This window comes from Ambystoma mexicanum, chromosome 5q, assembly GCF_040938575.1.
Source record: "Ambystoma mexicanum isolate Mex_15411 chromosome 5q, UKY_AmexF1_1, whole genome shotgun sequence".
NCBI classification, from domain to species: Eukaryota; Metazoa; Chordata; class Amphibia; order Caudata; family Ambystomatidae; genus Ambystoma; species Ambystoma mexicanum.
The window spans coordinates 607,481,366-607,500,234 of NC_090933.1; positions in this window are offsets into that span (position 1 = coordinate 607,481,366).

Below are 18,869 nucleotides of genomic sequence, written 5' to 3' on the forward strand. Positions count from 1 at the left end.
TCTCTCCCCTTCCCCCACCCCCCGCTCATGCCCCATGTGTCTCGCCCCTTCCCCCCACCCCCCGCTCATGCCCCGGGTCTCCCTACTGTTCCCCCATCCCCCGCTCTGCCCCGTGTCTCTCTCCCCTGAACCCTCCACCCCCCGCTCATGCCCCGTGTGTCTCTCCCCTTCCCCCCACCCCCTGCTCATGCCCCCTGTGTCTCTCCCCCTCCCCCCACCCCCCGCTCATGCCCCGTGTGTCTCTCCCCTTCCACCCCACCCCCCACTCATGCCCCGTGTGTTTCACCCCTTCCCCTCAACACCCGCTCATACCCCGTGTCTGCCAACTGTTACCCCCACCCCCTGCTCATGCCCCGTGTCTCTCTCCCCTTACCCCCACCCCCGCTCATGCCCAGTGTGTCTCTCCCCTTCCCCCCCACCCTCCGCTCATGCCTCGTGTGTCTCACCCCTTCCCTCCCACCCCCCGCTCATACCCCGTGTCTCCCTACTGTCCCCCCCACCCCCGCTAATGCCCCGTGTCTCTCCCCCTCCCCCCACTCCCCGCACATGCCCCGTGTCTCTCCCCTTCCGCCCCACCCCCCGCTCATGCCCCATGTGTCTCTCCCCTTCCCCCCACCCCCCGCTCATGCCCTGTGTGTCTCTCCCCTTCCCCCCACCCCCGCTCATGCCCCGTGTGTCTCTCCCCTTACCCCCTACCCCCCGCTCATGCCCGGTGTCTCCCTCCTTTCCCCCCACCCCCCCACTCATGCCCCGTCTGTCTCTCCCCTCACCCCCCACTCCCCGCTCATGCCCCGTGTGTCTCTCCCCTCCACCTCCACCCCCGGCTCATGCTCCATGTATCTCTCCCCTTCCCCCCACCCCCCCGCTCATGCCCCGTGTCTCTCCCCTTCCCCCACACCTCCGCTCATGCCCCGTCTGTCTCTCCCCTTCCCCCCACGCCCCGCTCATGCCCCGTGTGTCTCTCCCCCTCCCCCCACCCCCCGCTCATGCTCCGTGTGTCTCTCCCTTTCCCCCCACCTCCGCGCTCATTCCCCATGTGTCTCTCCCCTTCCCCCACCCCCCGCTCATGCCCTGTGTCTCCCTCCTTTCCCCCCACCCCCCGCTCATGCCCCGTGTGTCTCTCCCCTCCCCCCCACCCCCTGCTCATGCCCCATGTGTCTCTCCCCTTCCCCCCCACCTATGCTCATGCCCTGTGTTTCTCCCTTTCCCCCCACCCCCCGCTCATGCCCCTTGTCTCTTCCCTTCTGCCCACCCCCACTCATGCCCCTTGTCTCCCTACTGTTCCCCCCACTCCCCGCTCATGCCCCGTGTCTCCCCTGTTCCCCCCCACCCCCTGCTTATGACCTGTCTTCCCTGTTACCCCCCCACCCCTGCTCATGCCCCGTGTCTCCCTTGTGTTACCCCCCACCCCCAGCTCATGCCCCGTGTCTCCCTTGTTCCCACCCACCCCCCGCTCATGCCCTGTGTCTCCCTTGTGTTACCCCCCACCCCTAGCTCATGCCCCGTGTCTTCCTTGTGTTACCCCCCACCCCAGCTCATACCCCGTGTCTCCCTTGTGTTACCCCCCACCCCCCGCTCATGCCCTGTGTCTCCCTTATGTTACCCCACACCCATGCCCTGTCTCCCCTGGTACCCCTCACCCCCGCTCATGCCCTGTGTCTCTCCCCTTCCCCCACCCCCCGCTCATGCCCCGTCTGTGTCTCCCCTCCCCCCACCCCCCGCTCACGCCCTGTGTGACTCTCCCCTCCTCCCCACCCCCCGCTCATGCCCCCTGTGTCTCTCACCTTCCCCTCCACCCCCCGCTCATGCCCTGTGTGTTTCTCCCCTTCACATCCCGCTCATGCCCCATGTGTCTCTCCCCTTCCCCCCCACCCCCCGCTCATACCCCATGCCCCCGTGCCTCCCTACTGTTCACCCCACCCCCGCTCATGCCCCGTGTCTCTCTCCCCTTCCCACCACCCCCCGCTCATGCCCAGTGTGTCTTTCCCCTTTCCCCCCACTCATGCCAGTGTGTCTCACCCCTTCCCCCCGCCCATGCCCCGTGTGTCTCTCCCCTTCCCCCTCACATCCCGCTCATGCCCCATGTGTCTCTCCCCTTCCCCCCCACCCCCCGCTCATACCCCGTGTCCCTGTGCCTCCGTACTGTTCCCCCCACCCCCCGCTCATGTCCCGTGTCTCTCTCCCCTTTCCCCCACCCCCCGCTCATGCCCAGTGTGTCTCTCCCCTTTCCCCCCACCCCCCGCTCATGCCCGTGTGTCTCTCCCCTTCCCCCCGCTCATGCCCCGTGTGTCTCTCCCCTTCCCCCCCACCCCATCATGCCCCATGTGTCTCTCCCCTTCCCCCCCACCCCCGCTCATGCCCCGTCTGTCTCTCCCCTTCCCCCCACGCCCCGCTCATGCCCCGTGTGTCTCTCCCCCTCCCCCCACCCCCCGCTCATGCTCCGTGTGTCTCTCCCTTTCCCCCCACCTCCGCGCTCATTCCCCATGTGTCTCTCCCCTTCCCCCACCCCCCGCTCATGCCCTGTGTCTCCCTCCTTTCCCCCCACCCCCCGCTCATGCCCCGTGTGTCTCTCCCCTCCCCCCCACCCCCTGCTCATGCCCCATGTGTCTCTCCCCTTCCCCCCCACCCATGCTCATGCCCTGTGTTTCTCCCTTTCCCCCCACCCCCCGCTCATGCCCCTTGTCTCTTCCCTTCTGCCCACCCCCACTCATGCCCCTTGTCTCCCTACTGTTCCCCCCACTCCCCGCTCATGCCCCGTGTCTCCCCTGTTCCCCCCCACCCCCTGCTTATGACCTGTCTTCCCTGTTACCCCCCCACCCCTGCTCATGCCCCGTGTCTCCCTTGTGTTACCCCCCACCCCCAGCTCATGCCCCGTGTCTCCCTTGTTCCCACCCACCCCCCGCTCATACCCTGTGTCTCCCTTGTGTTACCCCCCACCCCTAGCTCATGCCCCGTGTCTTCCTTGTGTTACCCCCCACCCCAGCTCATACCCCGTGTCTCCCTTGTGTTACCCCCCACCCCCCGCTCATGCCCTGTGTCTCCCTTATGTTACCCCACACCCATGCCCTGTCTCCCCTGGTACCCCTCACCCCCCGCTCATGCCCTGTGTCTCTCCCCTTCCCCCACCCCCCGCTCATGCCCCGTCTGTGTCTCCCCTCCCCCCACCCCCCGCTCACGCCCTGTGTGACTCTCCCCTCCTCCCCACCCCCCGCTCATGCCCCCTGTGTCTCTCACCTTCCCCTCCACCCCCCGCTCATGCCCTGTGTGTCTCTCCCCTTCACATCCCGCTCATGCCCCATGTGTCTCTCCCCTTCCCCCCCACCCCCCGCTCATACCCCATGCCCCCGTGCCTCCCTACTGTTCACCCCACCCCCCGCTCATGCCCCGTGTCTCTCTCCCCTTCCCACCACCCCCCGCTCATGCCCAGTGTGTCTTTCCCCTTTCCCCCCGCTCATGCCAGTGTGTCTCACCCCTTCCCCCCGCCCATGCCCCGTGTGTCTCTCCCCTTCCCCCTCACATCCCGCTCATGCCCCATGTGTCTCTCCCCTTCCCCCCCACCCCCCGCTCATACCCCGTGTCCCTGTGCCTCAGTACTGTTCCCCCCACCCCCCGCTCATGTCCCGTGTCTCTCTCCCCTTTCCCCCACCCCCCGCTCATGCCCAGTGTGTCTCTCCCCTTTCCCCCCACCCCCCGCTCATGCCCGTGTGTCTCTCCCCTTCCCCCCGCTCATGCCCCGTGTGTCTCTCCCCTTCCCCCCACCCCCTCATGCCCCATGTGTCTCACCCCTTCTCCCCCACCCCCGCTTATACCTCGTGTCTCCCTACTGTTCCCCCCACCCCGCTCATGCCCCGTGTCTCTCTCCCCTTCCCCCCCACCCCCGCTCATGCCCCGTGTCTCTCTCCCCTTCCCCCCTACCCCCGCTCATGCCCCGTGTGTCTCTCTCCTTTCCCCCCACACCCCCGCTCATGCCCCGTGTGTCTCTCCCCTCGCCCACCCCCCGCTAATGCCCCGTGTCTCTCCCCTTCCCCCCATCCCCCACTCATGCCCCATGTCTCTCCCCTTCCCCGCCACCCCCACTCATGCCCCGCGTGTCTCTCCACTTCCCCCCACCCCCCGCTAATGCCCCGTGTGTCTCTCCCCTTTTCCCCACCCCCTGCTCATGCCCCGTGTCTCCCTCCTTTTCCCCCACCCCCCCGTACACGCCCTGTGTGTCTCTCCCCTTACCCCCCACCCCCCGCTCATGCCCCGTGTCTCTCTCCCCTTCCCCCCTACCCCCTGCTCATGCCCCGTGTGTCACTCCCCTTCCTCCCGCCCTCCGCTCATGCCCCGTGCTCTCTACCCTTCACCCCCACCCCCCGCTCATGCCCCGTGTGTCTCTCCCCTTTTCCCCCACCCCCGCTCATGCCCCGTGTGTCTCTCCCCTCCCCCACACCCCCGCTCAGGCCCTGTGTGTCTCTCCCCTTCCCCCCACCCCCCTGCTCATGCCCCATGTGTCTCTCCCCTTCCCCCACCCCCTGCTTATGCCCTGTGTCTCCCTCCTTTCCCCCCAGCCCCCGCTCATGCCCCGTGTGTCTCTCCCGTCCCCCCACCCCCTGCTCATGCCCTGTGTGTTTCTCCCCTTGTCCCCACCTCCCGCTCATGCCCCGTGTCTCTCCCCTTCCCCCCCACCCCCCGCTAATGCCCTGTGACTCTCCCCTCACCCCACCCACCCCCGCTCATGCCCTGTGTGTCTCTCCCCTCCCCCACCCCCCGCTCATGCCCCGTGTGTCTCTCCCCTTCCCCCCACCCCCCGCTCATGCCCCATGTGTCTCTCCCCTACCCCCACCCCCCGCTCATCCCCGGTGTCTCTCCCCTTCCCCCCACCCCCGCTCATGCCCCGTGTCTCTCTCCCCTTCCCCCCACCCCGCTCATGCCCTGTGTCTCTCTCCCCTTCCCCCACACCCCGCTCATGCCCCGTGTGTCTCTCCCCTTCCCCCCACCCCCCGCTCATGCCCCATGTGTCTCTCCCCTACCCCCACCCCCCGCTCATCCCCCGTGTGTCTCTCCCCTTCCCCCCACCCCCGCTCATGCCCCGTGTCTCTCTCCCCTTCCCCCCACCCCGCTCATGCCCTGTGTCTCTCTCCCCTTCCCCCACACCCCGCTCATGCCCCGTGTGTCTCTCCCCTTCCCCCACCCCCTGCTCATGCCCCGTGTTTCTCTCCCCTTCCCCCACACCCCGCTCATGCCCCGTGTGTCTCGCCCCTTCCCCCCCACCCCCCGCTCATGCCCGTGTGTCTCTCCCCTTTCCCCCCACCCCTCGCTCATGCCCGTGTGTCTCTCCCCTTCCCCCCGCTCATGCCCCGTGTGTCTCTTCCCTTCCCCCCCACCCCCTCATGCCCCATGTGTCTCACCCCTTCTCCCCCACCCCCGCTTATACCTTGTGTCTCCCTACTGTTCCCCCCACCCCGCTCATGCCCCGTGTCTCTCTCCCCTTCCCCCCACCCCCGCTCATGCCCCGTGTCTCTCTCCCCTTCCCCCCTACCCCCGCTCATGCCCCGTGTGTCTTTTCCCTTTCCCCCCACCCCCCCGCTCATGCCCCGTGTGTCTCTCCCCTCGCCCACCCCCCGCTAATGCCCCGTGTCTCTCCCCTTCCCCCCCACCCCCCACTCATGCCCCGTGTCTCTCCCCTTTCCCGCCACCCCCACTCATGCCCCGTGTCTCTCCCCTTCCCCACCACCCCCACTCATGCCCCGTGTGTCTCTCCACTTCCCCCCACCCCTCGCTCATGCCCCGTGTGTCTCTCCCCTTCCCCTCCACCCCCCGCTCATGCCCCGTGTCTCCCTCCTTTTCCCCCACCCCCCCGTACACGCCCTGTGTGTCTCTCCCCTTCCTCCCCACCCCCCGCTCATGCCCCGTGTCTCTCTCCCCTTCCCCCCTACCCCCTGCTCATGCCCCGTGTGTCTCTCCCCTTCCTCCCGCCCTCCGCTCATGCCCCGTGCTCTCTACCCTTCACCCCCACCCCCGCTCATGCCCGTGTGTCTCTCCCCTTTTCCCCCACCCCCGCTCATGCCCCGTGTGTCTCTCCCCTCCCCCACACCCCCGCTCAGGCCCTGTGTGTCTCTCCCCTTCCCCCCACCCCCCTGCTCATGCCCCATGTGTCTCTCCCCTTCCCCCCACCTCCCGCTCATGCCCCGTGTCTCTCCCCTTCCTCCCTCCCCCCGCTCATGCCCCGTGTATCTCTCCCCTACCCCCACCCCTCGCTCATGCCCTGTGTGTCTCTCCCCTTTCCTCCCACCCCCTGCTCATGCCCGTGTGTCTCTCCCCTTCCCCCCACCCCCCGCTCATGCCCCGTGTGTCTCTCCCCTTCCCCCACCCCCCGCTCATGCCCCATGTGTCTCGCCCCTTCCCCCCACCCCCCGCTCATGCCCCGGGTCTCCCTACTGTTCCCCCACCCCCCGCTCTGCCCCGTGTCTCTCTCCCCTGAACCCTCCACCCCCCGCTCATGCCCCGTGTGTCTCTCCCCTTCCCCCCACCCCCTGCTCATGCCCCCTGTGTCTCTCCCCCTCCCCCCACCCCCCGCTCATGCCCCGTGTGTCTCTCCCCTTCCACCCCACCCCCCACTCATGCCCCGTGTGTTTCACCCCTTCCCCTCAACACCCGCTCATACCCCGTGTCTGCCAACTGTTCCCCCCACCCCCTGCTCATGCCCCGTGTCTCTCTCCCCTTACCCCCCACCCCCGCTCATGCCCAGTGTGTCTCTCCCCTTCCCCCCCACCCTCCGCTCATGCCTCGTGTGTCTCACCCCTTCCCTCCCACCCCCCGCTCATACCCCGTGTCTCCCTACTGTTCCCCCCACCCCCCGCTAATGCCCCGTGTCTCTCCCCCTCCCCCCACTCCCCGCACATGCCCCGTGTCTCTCCCCTTCCGCCCCACCCCCCGCTCATGCCCCATGTGTCTCTCCCCTTCCCCCCACCCCCCGCTCATGCCCTGTGTGTCTCTCCCCTTCCCCCCACCCCCGCTCATGCCCCGTGTGTCTCTCCCCTTACCCCCTACCCCCCGCTCATGCCCGGTGTCTCCCTCCTTTCCCCCCACCCCCCCACTCATGCCCCGTCTGTCTCTCCCCTCACCCCCCACTCCCCGCTCATGCCCCGTGTGTCTCTCCCCTCCACCTCCACCCCCGCTCATGCTCCATGTATCTCTCCCCTTCCCCCCACCCCCCCGCTCATGCCCCGTGTCTCTCCCCTTCCCCCACACCTCCGCTCATGCCCCGTGTGTCTCTCCCCTCCACCTCCACCCCCGCTCATGCTCCATGTATCTCTCCCCTTCCCCCCACCCCCCCCGCTCATGCCCCGTGTCTCTCCCCTTCCCCCACACCTCCGCTCATGCCCCGTCTGTCTCTCCCCTTCCCCCCACGCCCCGCTCATGCCCCGTGTGTCTCTCCCCCTCCCCCCACCCCCCGCTCATGCCCCGTGTGTCTCTCCCCTTCCCCCCACCTCCGCGCTCATTCCCCATGTGTCTCTCCCCCACCCCCCGCTCATGCCCTGTGTCTCCCTCCTTTCCCCCCACCCCCCGCTCATGCCCCGTGTGTCTCTCCCCTCCCCCCCACCCCCTGCTCATGCCCCATGTGTCTCTCCCCTTCCCCCCCACCCATGCTCATGCCCTGTGTTTCTCCCTTTCCCCCCACCCCCCGCTCATGCCCCGTGTCTCTCCCCTTCCGCCCACCCCCACTCATGCCCCTTGTCTCCCTACTGTTCCCCCCACTCCCCGCTCATGCCCCGTGTCTCCCCTGTTCCCCCCCACCCCCTGCTTATGACCTGTCTTCCCTGTTACCCCCCCACCCCTGCTCATGCCCCGTGTCTCCCTTGTGTTACCCCCCACCCCCAGCTCATGCCCCGTGTCTCCCTTGTTCCCACCCACCCCCCGCTCATGCCCTGTGTCTCCCTTGTGTTACCCCCCACCCCTAGCTCATGCCCCGTGTCTTCCTTGTGTTACCCCCCACCCCAGCTCATACCCCGTGTCTCCCTTGTGTTACCCCGCCACCCCCCGCTCATGCCTCGTGTCTCCCTCGTGTTACCCCCCACCCCCCGCTCATGCCCTGTGTCTCCCTTATTTTACCCCACACCCATGCCCTGTCTCCCCTGGTACCCCTCACCCCCCGCTCATGCCCTGTGTCTCTCCCCTTCCCCCACCCCCCCGCTCATGCCCCGTCTGTGTCTCCCCTCCCCCCACCCCCCGCTCACGCCCTGTGTGACTCTCCCCTCCTCCCCACCCCCCGCTCATGCCCCGTGTGTCTCTCACCTTCCCCTCCACCCCCCGCTCATGCCCTGTGTGTCTCTCCCCTTCCCCCTCACATCCCGCTCATGCCCCATGTGTCTCTCCCCTTCCCCCCCACCCCCCGCTCATACCCCATGCCCCCGTGCCTCCCTACTGTTCCCCCCACCCCCCGCTCATGCCCCGTGTCTCTCTCCCCTTCCCACCACCCCCCGCTCATGCCCAGTGTGTCTTTCCCCTTTCCCCCCGCTCATGCCAGTGTGTCTCACCCCTTCCCCCCGCCCATGCCCCGTGTGTCTCTCCCCTTCCCCCTCACATCCCGCTCATGCCCCATGTGTCTCTCCCCTTCCCACCACCCCCCGCTCATGCCCAGTGTGTCTTTCCCCTTTCCCCCCGCTCATGCCAGTGTGTCTCACCCCTTCCCCCCGCCCATGCCCCGTGTGTCTCTCCCCTTCCCCCTCACATCCCGCTCATGCCCCATGTGTCTCTCCCCTTCCCCCCACCCCCCGCTCATGTCCCGTGTCTCTCTCCCCTTTCCCCCACCCCCCGCTCATGCCCAGTGTGTCTCCCCTTCCCCCCCACCCCCCGCTAATGCCCTGTGACTCTCCCCTCACCCCACCCACCCCCGCTCATGCCCTGTGTGTCTCTCCCCTCCCCCACCCCCCGCTCATGCCCCGTGTGTCTCTCCCCTTCCCCCCACCCCCCGCTCATGCCCCATGTGTCTCTCCCCTACCCCCACCCCCCGCTCATCCCCCGTGTGTCTCTCCCCTTCCCCCCACCCCCGCTCATGCCCCGTGTCTCTCTCCCCTTCCCCCCACCCCGCTCATGCCCTGTGTCTCTCTCCCCTTCCCCCACACCCCGCTCATGCCCCGTGTGTCTCTCCCCTTCCCCCCACCCCCCGCTCATGCCCCATGTGTCTCTCCCCTACCCCCACCCCCCGCTCATCCCCCGTGTGTCTCTCCCCTTCCCCCCACCCCCGCTCATGCCCCGTGTCTCTCTCCCCTTCCCCCCACCCCGCTCATGCCCTGTGTCTCTCTCCCCTTCCCCCACACCCCGCTCATGCCCCGTGTGTCTCTCCCCTTCCCCCCACCCCCTGCTCATGCCCCGTGTTTCTCTCCCCTTCCCCCACACCCCGCTCATGCCCCGTGTGTCTCGCCCCTTCCCCCCCACCCCCCGCTCATGCCCGTGTGTCTCTCCCCTTTCCCCCCACCCCTCGCTCATGCCCGTGTGTCTCTCCCCTTCCCCCCGCTCATGCCCCGTGTGTCTCTTCCCTTCCCCCCCACCCCCTCATGCCCCATGTGTCTCACCCCTTCTCCCCCACCCCCGCTTATACCTTGTGTCTCCCTACTGTTCCCCCCACCCCGCTCATGCCCCGTGTCTCTCTCCCCTTCCCCCCCACCCCCGCTCATGCCCCGTGTCTCTCTCCCCTTCCCCCCTACCCCCGCTCATGCCCCGTGTGTCTTTTCCCTTTCCCCCCACCCCCCCGCTCATGCCCCGTGTGTCTCTCCCCTCGCCCACCCCCCGCTAATGCCCCGTGTCTCTCCCCTTCCCCCCCACCCCCCACTCATGCCCCGTGTCTCTCCCCTTTCCCGCCACCCCCACTCATGCCCCGTGTCTCTCCCCTTCCCCACCACCCCCACTCATGCCCCGTGTGTCTCTCCACTTCCCCCCACCCCTCGCTCATGCCCCGTGTGTCTCTCCCCTTCCCCTCCACCCCCCGCTCATGCCCCGTGTCTCCCTCCTTTTCCCCCACCCCCCGTACACGCCCTGTGTGTCTCTCCCCTTCCTCCCCACCCCCCGCTCATGCCCCGTGTCTCTCTCCCCTTCCCCCCTACCCCCTGCTCATGCCCCGTGTGTCTCTCCCCTTCCTCCCGCCCTCCGCTCATGCCCCGTGCTCTCTACCCTTCACCCCCACCCCCGCTCATGCCCGTGTGTCTCTCCCCTTTTCCCCCACCCCCGCTCATGCCCCGTGTGTCTCTCCCCTCCCCACACCCCCGCTCAGGCCCTGTGTGTCTCTCCCCTTCCCCCCACCCCCCTGCTCATGCCCCATGTGTCTCTCCCCTTCCCCCCACCTCCCGCTCATGCCCCGTGTCTCTCCCCTTCCTCCCTCCCCCCGCTCATGCCCCGTGTATCTCTCCCCTACCCCCACCCCTCGCTCATGCCCTGTGTGTCTCTCCCCTTCCCTCCCACCCCCTGCTCATGCCCGTGTGTCTCTCCCCTTCCCCCCGCTCATGCCCCGTGTGTCTCTTCCCTTCCCCCCCACCCCCTCATGCCCCATGTGTCTCACCCCTTCTCCCCCACCCCCGCTTATACCTTGTGTCTCCCTACTGTTCCCCCCACCCCGCTCATGCCCCGTGTCTCTCTCCCCTTCCCCCCACCCCCGCTCATGCCCCGTGTCTCTCTCCCCTTCCCCCCTACCCCCGCTCATGCCCCGTGTGTCTTTTCCCTTTCCCCCCACCCCCCCGCTCATGCCCCGTGTGTCTCTCCCCTCGCCCACCCCCCGCTAATGCCCCGTGTCTCTCCCCTTCCCCCCCACCCCCCACTCATGCCCCGTGTCTCTCCCCTTTCCCGCCACCCCCACTCATGCCCCGTGTCTCTCCCCTTCCCCACCACCCCCACTCATGCCCCGTGTGTCTCTCCACTTCCCCCCACCCCTCGCTCATGCCCCGTGTGTCTCTCCCCTTCCCCTCCACCCCCCGCTCATGCCCCGTGTCTCCCTCCTTTTCCCCCACCCCCCCGTACACGCCCTGTGTGTCTCTCCCCTTCCTCCCCACCCCCCGCTCATGCCCCGTGTCTCTCTCCCCTTCCCCCCTACCCCCTGCTCATGCCCCGTGTGTCTCTCCCCTTCCTCCCGCCCTCCGCTCATGCCCCGTGCTCTCTACCCTTCACCCCCACCCCCGCTCATGCCCGTGTGTCTCTCCCCTTTTCCCCCACCCCCGCTCATGCCCCGTGTGTCTCTCCCCTCCCCCACACCCCCGCTCAGGCCCTGTGTGTCTCTCCCCTTCCCCCCACCCCCCTGCTCATGCCCCATGTGTCTCTCCCCTTCCCCCCACCTCCCGCTCATGCCCCGTGTCTCTCCCCTTCCTCCCTCCCCCCGCTCATGCCCCGTGTATCTCTCCCCTACCCCCACCCCTCGCTCATGCCCTGTGTGTCTCTCCCCTTCCCTCCCACCCCCTGCTCATGCCCGTGTGTCTCTCCCCTTCCCCCCACCCCCCGCTCATGCCCCGTGTGTCTCTCCCCTTCCCCCACCCCCCGCTCATGCCCCATGTGTCTCGCCCCTTCCCCCCACCCCCCGCTCATGCCCCGGGTCTCCCTACTGTTCCCCCACCCCCCGCTCTGCCCCGTGTCTCTCTCCCCTGAACCCTCCACCCCCCGCTCATGCCCCGTGTGTCTCTCCCCTTCCCCCCACCCCCTGCTCATGCCCCCTGTGTCTCTCCCCCTCCCCCCACCCCCCGCTCATGCCCCGTGTGTCTCTCCCCTTCCACCCCACCCCCCACTCATGCCCCGTGTGTTTCACCCCTTCCCCTCAACACCCGCTCATACCCCGTGTCTGCCAACTGTTCCCCCCACCCCCTGCTCATGCCCCGTGTCTCTCTCCCCTTACCCCCCACCCCCGCTCATGCCCAGTGTGTCTCTCCCCTTCCCCCCCACCCTCCGCTCATGCCTCGTGTGTCTCACCCCTTCCCTCCCACCCCCCGCTCATACCCCGTGTCTCCCTACTGTTCCCCCCACCCCCCGCTAATGCCCCGTGTCTCTCCCCCTCCCCCCACTCCCCGCACATGCCCCGTGTCTCTCCCCTTCCGCCCCACCCCCCGCTCATGCCCCATGTGTCTCTCCCCTTCCCCCCACCCCCCGCTCATGCCCTGTGTGTCTCTCCCCTTCCCCCCACCCCCGCTCATGCCCCGTGTGTCTCTCCCCTTACCCCCTACCCCCCGCTCATGCCCGGTGTCTCCCTCCTTTCCCCCCACCCCCCCACTCATGCCCCGTCTGTCTCTCCCCTCACCCCCCACTCCCCGCTCATGCCCCGTGTGTCTCTCCCCTCCACCTCCACCCCCGCTCATGCTCCATGTATCTCTCCCCTTCCCCCCACCCCCCCGCTCATGCCCCGTGTCTCTCCCCTTCCCCCACACCTCCGCTCATGCCCCGTGTGTCTCTCCCCTCCACCTCCACCCCCGCTCATGCTCCATGTATCTCTCCCCTTCCCCCCACCCCCCCGCTCATGCCCCGTGTCTCTCCCCTTCCCCCACACCTCCGCTCATGCCCCGTCTGTCTCTCCCCTTCCCCCCACGCCCCGCTCATGCCCCGTGTGTCTCTCCCCCTCCCCCCACCCCCCGCTCATGCCCCGTGTGTCTCTCCCCTTCCCCCCACCTCCGCGCTCATTCCCCATGTGTCTCTCCCCCACCCCCCGCTCATGCCCTGTGTCTCCCTCCTTTCCCCCCACCCCCCGCTCATGCCCCGTGTGTCTCTCCCCTCCCCCCCACCCCCTGCTCATGCCCCATGTGTCTCTCCCCTTCCCCCCCACCCATGCTCATGCCCTGTGTTTCTCCCTTTCCCCCCACCCCCCGCTCATGCCCCGTGTCTCTCCCCTTCCGCCCACCCCCACTCATGCCCCTTGTCTCCCTACTGTTCCCCCCACTCCCCGCTCATGCCCCGTGTCTCCCCTGTTCCCCCCCACCCCCTGCTTATGACCTGTCTTCCCTGTTACCCCCCCACCCCTGCTCATGCCCCGTGTCTCCCTTGTGTTACCCCCCACCCCCAGCTCATGCCCCGTGTCTCCCTTGTTCCCACCCACCCCCCGCTCATGCCCTGTGTCTCCCTTGTGTTACCCCCCACCCCTAGCTCATGCCCCGTGTCTTCCTTGTGTTACCCCCCACCCCAGCTCATACCCCGTGTCTCCCTTGTGTTACCCCGCCACCCCCGCTCATGCCTCGTGTCTCCCTCGTGTTACCCCCCACCCCCCGCTCATGCCCTGTGTCTCCCTTATTTTACCCCACACCCATGCCCTGTCTCCCCTGGTACCCCTCACCCCCCGCTCATGCCCTGTGTCTCTCCCCTTCCCCCACCCCCCCGCTCATGCCCCGTCTGTGTCTCCCCTCCCCCCACCCCCCGCTCACGCCCTGTGTGACTCTCCCCTCCTCCCCACCCCCCGCTCATGCCCCGTGTGTCTCTCACCTTCCCCTCCACCCCCCGCTCATGCCCTGTGTGTCTCTCCCCTTCCCCCTCACATCCCGCTCATGCCCCATGTGTCTCTCCCCTTCCCCCCCACCCCCCGCTCATACCCCATGCCCCCGTGCCTCCCTACTGTTCCCCCCACCCCCCGCTCATGCCCCGTGTCTCTCTCCCCTTCCCACCACCCCCCGCTCATGCCCAGTGTGTCTTTCCCCTTTCCCCCCGCTCATGCCAGTGTGTCTCACCCCTTCCCCCCGCCCATGCCCCGTGTGTCTCTCCCCTTCCCCCTCACATCCCGCTCATGCCCCATGTGTCTCTCCCCTTCCCACCACCCCCCGCTCATGCCCAGTGTGTCTTTCCCCTTTCCCCCCGCTCATGCCAGTGTGTCTCACCCCTTCCCCCCGCCCATGCCCCGTGTGTCTCTCCCCTTCCCCCTCACATCCCGCTCATGCCCCATGTGTCTCTCCCCTTCCCCCCACCCCCCGCTCATGTCCCGTGTCTCTCTCCCCTTTCCCCCACCCCCCGCTCATGCCCAGTGTGTCTCCCCTTCCCCCCCACCCCCCGCTAATGCCCTGTGACTCTCCCCTCACCCCACCCACCCCCGCTCATGCCCTGTGTGTCTCTCCCCTCCCCCACCCCCCGCTCATGCCCCGTGTGTCTCTCCCCTTCCCCCCACCCCCCGCTCATGCCCCATGTGTCTCTCCCCTACCCCCACCCCCCGCTCATCCCCCGTGTGTCTCTCCCCTTCCCCCCACCCCCGCTCATGCCCCGTGTCTCTCTCCCCTTCCCCCCACCCCGCTCATGCCCTGTGTCTCTCTCCCCTTCCCCCACACCCCGCTCATGCCCCGTGTGTCTCTCCCCTTCCCCCCACCCCCCGCTCATGCCCCATGTGTCTCTCCCCTACCCCCACCCCCCGCTCATCCCCCGTGTGTCTCTCCCCTTCCCCCCACCCCCGCTCATGCCCCGTGTCTCTCTCCCCTTCCCCCCACCCCGCTCATGCCCTGTGTCTCTCTCCCCTTCCCCCACACCCCGCTCATGCCCCGTGTGTCTCTCCCCTTCCCCCCACCCCCTGCTCATGCCCCGTGTTTCTCTCCCCTTCCCCCACACCCCGCTCATGCCCCGTGTGTCTCGCCCCTTCCCCCCCACCCCCCGCTCATGCCCGTGTGTCTCTCCCCTTTCCCCCCACCCCTCGCTCATGCCCGTGTGTCTCTCCCCTTCCCCCCGCTCATGCCCCGTGTGTCTCTTCCCTTCCCCCCCACCCCCTCATGCCCCATGTGTCTCACCCCTTCTCCCCCACCCCCGCTTATACCTTGTGTCTCCCTACTGTTCCCCCCACCCCGCTCATGCCCCGTGTCTCTCTCCCCTTCCCCCCCACCCCCGCTCATGCCCCGTGTCTCTCTCCCCTTCCCCCCTACCCCCGCTCATGCCCCGTGTGTCTTTTCCCTTTCCCCCCACCCCCCCGCTCATGCCCCGTGTGTCTCTCCCCTCGCCCACCCCCCGCTAATGCCCCGTGTCTCTCCCCTTCCCCCCCACCCCCCACTCATGCCCCGTGTCTCTCCCCTTTCCCGCCACCCCCACTCATGCCCCGTGTCTCTCCCCTTCCCCACCACCCCCACTCATGCCCCGTGTGTCTCTCCACTTCCCCCCACCCCTCGCTCATGCCCCGTGTGTCTCTCCCCTTCCCCTCCACCCCCCGCTCATGCCCCGTGTCTCCCTCCTTTTCCCCCACCCCCCGTACACGCCCTGTGTGTCTCTCCCCTTCCTCCCCACCCCCCGCTCATGCCCCGTGTCTCTCTCCCCTTCCCCCCTACCCCCTGCTCATGCCCCGTGTGTCTCTCCCCTTCCTCCCGCCCTCCGCTCATGCCCCGTGCTCTCTACCCTTCACCCCCACCCCCGCTCATGCCCGTGTGTCTCTCCCCTTTTCCCCCACCCCCGCTCATGCCCCGTGTGTCTCTCCCCTCCCCCACACCCCCGCTCAGGCCCTGTGTGTCTCTCCCCTTCCCCCCACCCCCCTGCTCATGCCCCATGTGTCTCTCCCCTTCCCCCCACCTCCCGCTCATGCCCCGTGTCTCTCCCCTTCCTCCCTCCCCCCGCTCATGCCCCGTGTATCTCTCCCCTACCCCCACCCCTCGCTCATGCCCTGTGTGTCTCTCCCCTTCCCTCCCACCCCCTGCTCATGCCCGTGTGTCTCTCCCCTTCCCCCCACCCCCCGCTCATGCCCCGTGTGTCTCTCCCCTTCCCCCACCCCCCGCTCATGCCCCATGTGTCTCGCCCCTTCCCCCCACCCCCCGCTCATGCCCCGGGTCTCCCTACTGTTCCCCCACCCCCCGCTCTGCCCCGTGTCTCTCTCCCCTGAACCCTCCACCCCCGCTCATGCCCCGTGTGTCTCTCCCCTTCCCCCCACCCCCTGCTCATGCCCCCTGTGTCTCTCCCCCTCCCCCCACCCCCCGCTCATGCCCCGTGTGTCTCTCCCCTTCCACCCCACCCCCCACTCATGCCCCGTGTGTTTCACCCCTTCCCCTCAACACCCGCTCATACCCCGTGTCTGCCAACTGTTCCCCCCACCCCCTGCTCATGCCCCGTGTCTCTCTCCCCTTACCCCCCACCCCCGCTCATGCCCAGTGTGTCTCTCCCCTTCCCCCCCACCCTCCGCTCATGCCTCGTGTGTCTCACCCCTTCCCTCCCACCCCCCGCTCATACCCCGTGTCTCCCTACTGTTCCCCCCACCCCCCGCTAATGCCCCGTGTCTCTCCCCCTCCCCCCACTCCCCGCACATGCCCCGTGTCTCTCCCCTTCCGCCCCACCCCCCGCTCATGCCCCATGTGTCTCTCCCCTTCCCCCCACCCCCCGCTCATGCCCTGTGTGTCTCTCCCCTTCCCCCCACCCCCGCTCATGCCCCGTGTGTCTCTCCCCTTACCCCCTACCCCCAGCTCATGCCCGGTGTCTCCCTCCTTTCCCCCCACCCCCCCACTCATGCCCCGTCTGTCTCTCCCCTCACCCCCCACTCCCCGCTCATGCCCCGTGTGTCTCTCCCCTCCACCTCCACCCCCGCTCATGCTCCATGTATCTCTCCCCTTCCCCCCACCCCTCCGCGCTCATTCCCCATGTGTCTCTCCCCCACCCCCCGCTCATGCCCTGTGTCTCCCTCCTTTCCCCCCACCCCCCGCTCATGCCCCGTGTGTCTCTCCCCTCCCCCCCACCCCCTGCTCATGCCCCATGTGTCTCTCCCCTTCCCCCCCACCCATGCTCATGCCCTGTGTTTCTCCCTTTCCCCCCACCCCCCGCTCATGCCCCGTGTCTCTCCCCTTCCGCCCACCCCCACTCATGCCCCTTGTCTCCCTACTGTTCCCCCCACTCCCCGCTCATGCCCCGTGTCTCCCCTGTTCCCCCCCACCCCCTGCTTATGACCTGTCTTCCCTGTTACCCCCCACCCCTGCTCATGCCCCGTGTCTCCCTTGTGTTACCCCCCACCCCCAGCTCATGCCCCGTGTCTCCCTTGTTCCCACCCACCCCCCGCTCATGCCCTGTGTCTCCCTTGTGTTACCCCCCACCCCTAGCTCATGCCCCGTGTCTTCCTTGTGTTACCCCCCACCCCAGCTCATACCCCGTGTCTCCCTTGTGTTACCCCGCCACCCCCGCTCATGCCTCGTGTCTCCCTCGTGTTACCCCCCACCCCCCGCTCATGCCCTGTGTCTCCCTTATTTTACCCCACACCCATGCCCTGTCTCCCCTGGTACCCCTCACCCCCCGCTCATGCCCTGTGTCTCTCCCCTTCCCCCACCCCCCCGCTCATGCCCCGTCTGTGTCTCCCCTCCCCCCACCCCCCGCTCACGCCCTGTGTGACTCTCCCCTCCTCCCCACCCCCCGCTCATGCCCCGTGTGTCTCTCACCTTCCCCTCCACCCCCCGCTCATGCCCTGTGTGTCTCTCCCCTTCCCCCTCACATCCCGCTCATGCCCCATGTGTCTCTCCCCTTCCCCCCCACCCCCCGCTCATACCCCATGCCCCCGTGCCTCCCTACTGTTCCCCCCACCCCCCGCTCATGCCCCGTGTCTCTCTCCCTTCCCACCACCCCCCGCTCATGCCCAGTGTGTCTTTCCCCTTTCCCCCCCGCTCATGCCAGTGTGTCTCACCCCTTCCCCCCGCCCATGCCCCGTGTGTCTCTCCCCTTCCCCCTCACATCCCGCTCATGCCCCATGTGTCTCTCCCCTTCCCACCACCCCCCGCTCATGCCCAGTGTGTCTTTCCCCTTTCCCCCCGCTCATGCCAGTGTGTCTCACCCCTTCCCCCGCCCATGCCCCGTGTGTCTCTCCCCTTCCCCCTCACATCCCGCTCATGCCCCATGTGTCTCTCCCCTTCCCCCCACCCCCCGCTCATGTCCCGTGTCTCTCTCCCCTTTCCCCCACCCCCCGCTCATGCCCAGTGTGTCTCTCCCCTTTCCCCCCACCCCCCGCTCATGCCCGTGTGTCTCTCCTCTTCCCCCCGCTCATGCCCCGTGTGTCTCTCCCCTTCCCCCCACCCCCTCATGCCCCATGTGTCTCACCCCTTCTCCCCCACCCCGCTTATACCTTGTGTCTCCCTACTGTTCCCCCCACCCCGCTCATGCCCTGTGTCTCTCTCCCCTTCCCCACCCCCGCTCATGCCCCGTGTCTCTCTCCCCTTCCCCCCTACCCCCGCTCATGCCCCGTGTGTCTTTTCCCTTTCCCCCACCCCCCACTCATGCCCTGTGTGTCTCTCTCCTTTCCCCCCACCCCCCGCTCATGCCCCGTGTGTCTCTCCCCTCGCCCACCCCCCGCTAATGCCCCGTGTCTCTCCCCTTCCCCCCACCCCCCACTCATGCCCCGTGTCTCTCCCCTTCCCCGCCACCCCCACTCATGCCCCGTGTCTCTCCCCTTCCCCACCACCCCCACTCATGCCCCGTGTGTCTCTCCACTTCCCCCCACCCCTCGCTCATGCCCCGTGTGTCTCTCCCCTTCCCCTCCACCCCCCGCTCATGCCCCGTGTCTCCCTCCTTTTCCCCCACCCCCCCGTACACGCCCTGTGTGTCTCTCCCCTTCCTCCCCACCCTCCGCTCATGCCCCGTGTCTCTCTCCCCTTCCCCCCTACCCCCTGCTCATGCTCCGTGTGTCTCTCCCCTTCCTCCCGCCCTCCGCTCATGCCCCGTGCTCTCTACCCTTCACCCCCACCCCCCGCTCATGCCCGTGTGTCTCTCCCCTTTTCCCCCACCCCCGCTCATGCCCCGTGTGTCTCTCCCCTCCCCCACACCCCCGCTCAGGCCCTGTGTGTCTCTCCCCTTCCCCCCACCCCCCTGCTCATGCCCCATGTGTCTCTCCCCTTCCCCCCACCCCCTGCTCATGCCCCGTGTCTCCCTCCTTTCCCCCAGCCCCCGCTCATGCCCCGTGTGTCTCTCCCGTCCCCCCAACCCCCCACTCATGCCCTGTGTGTTTCTCC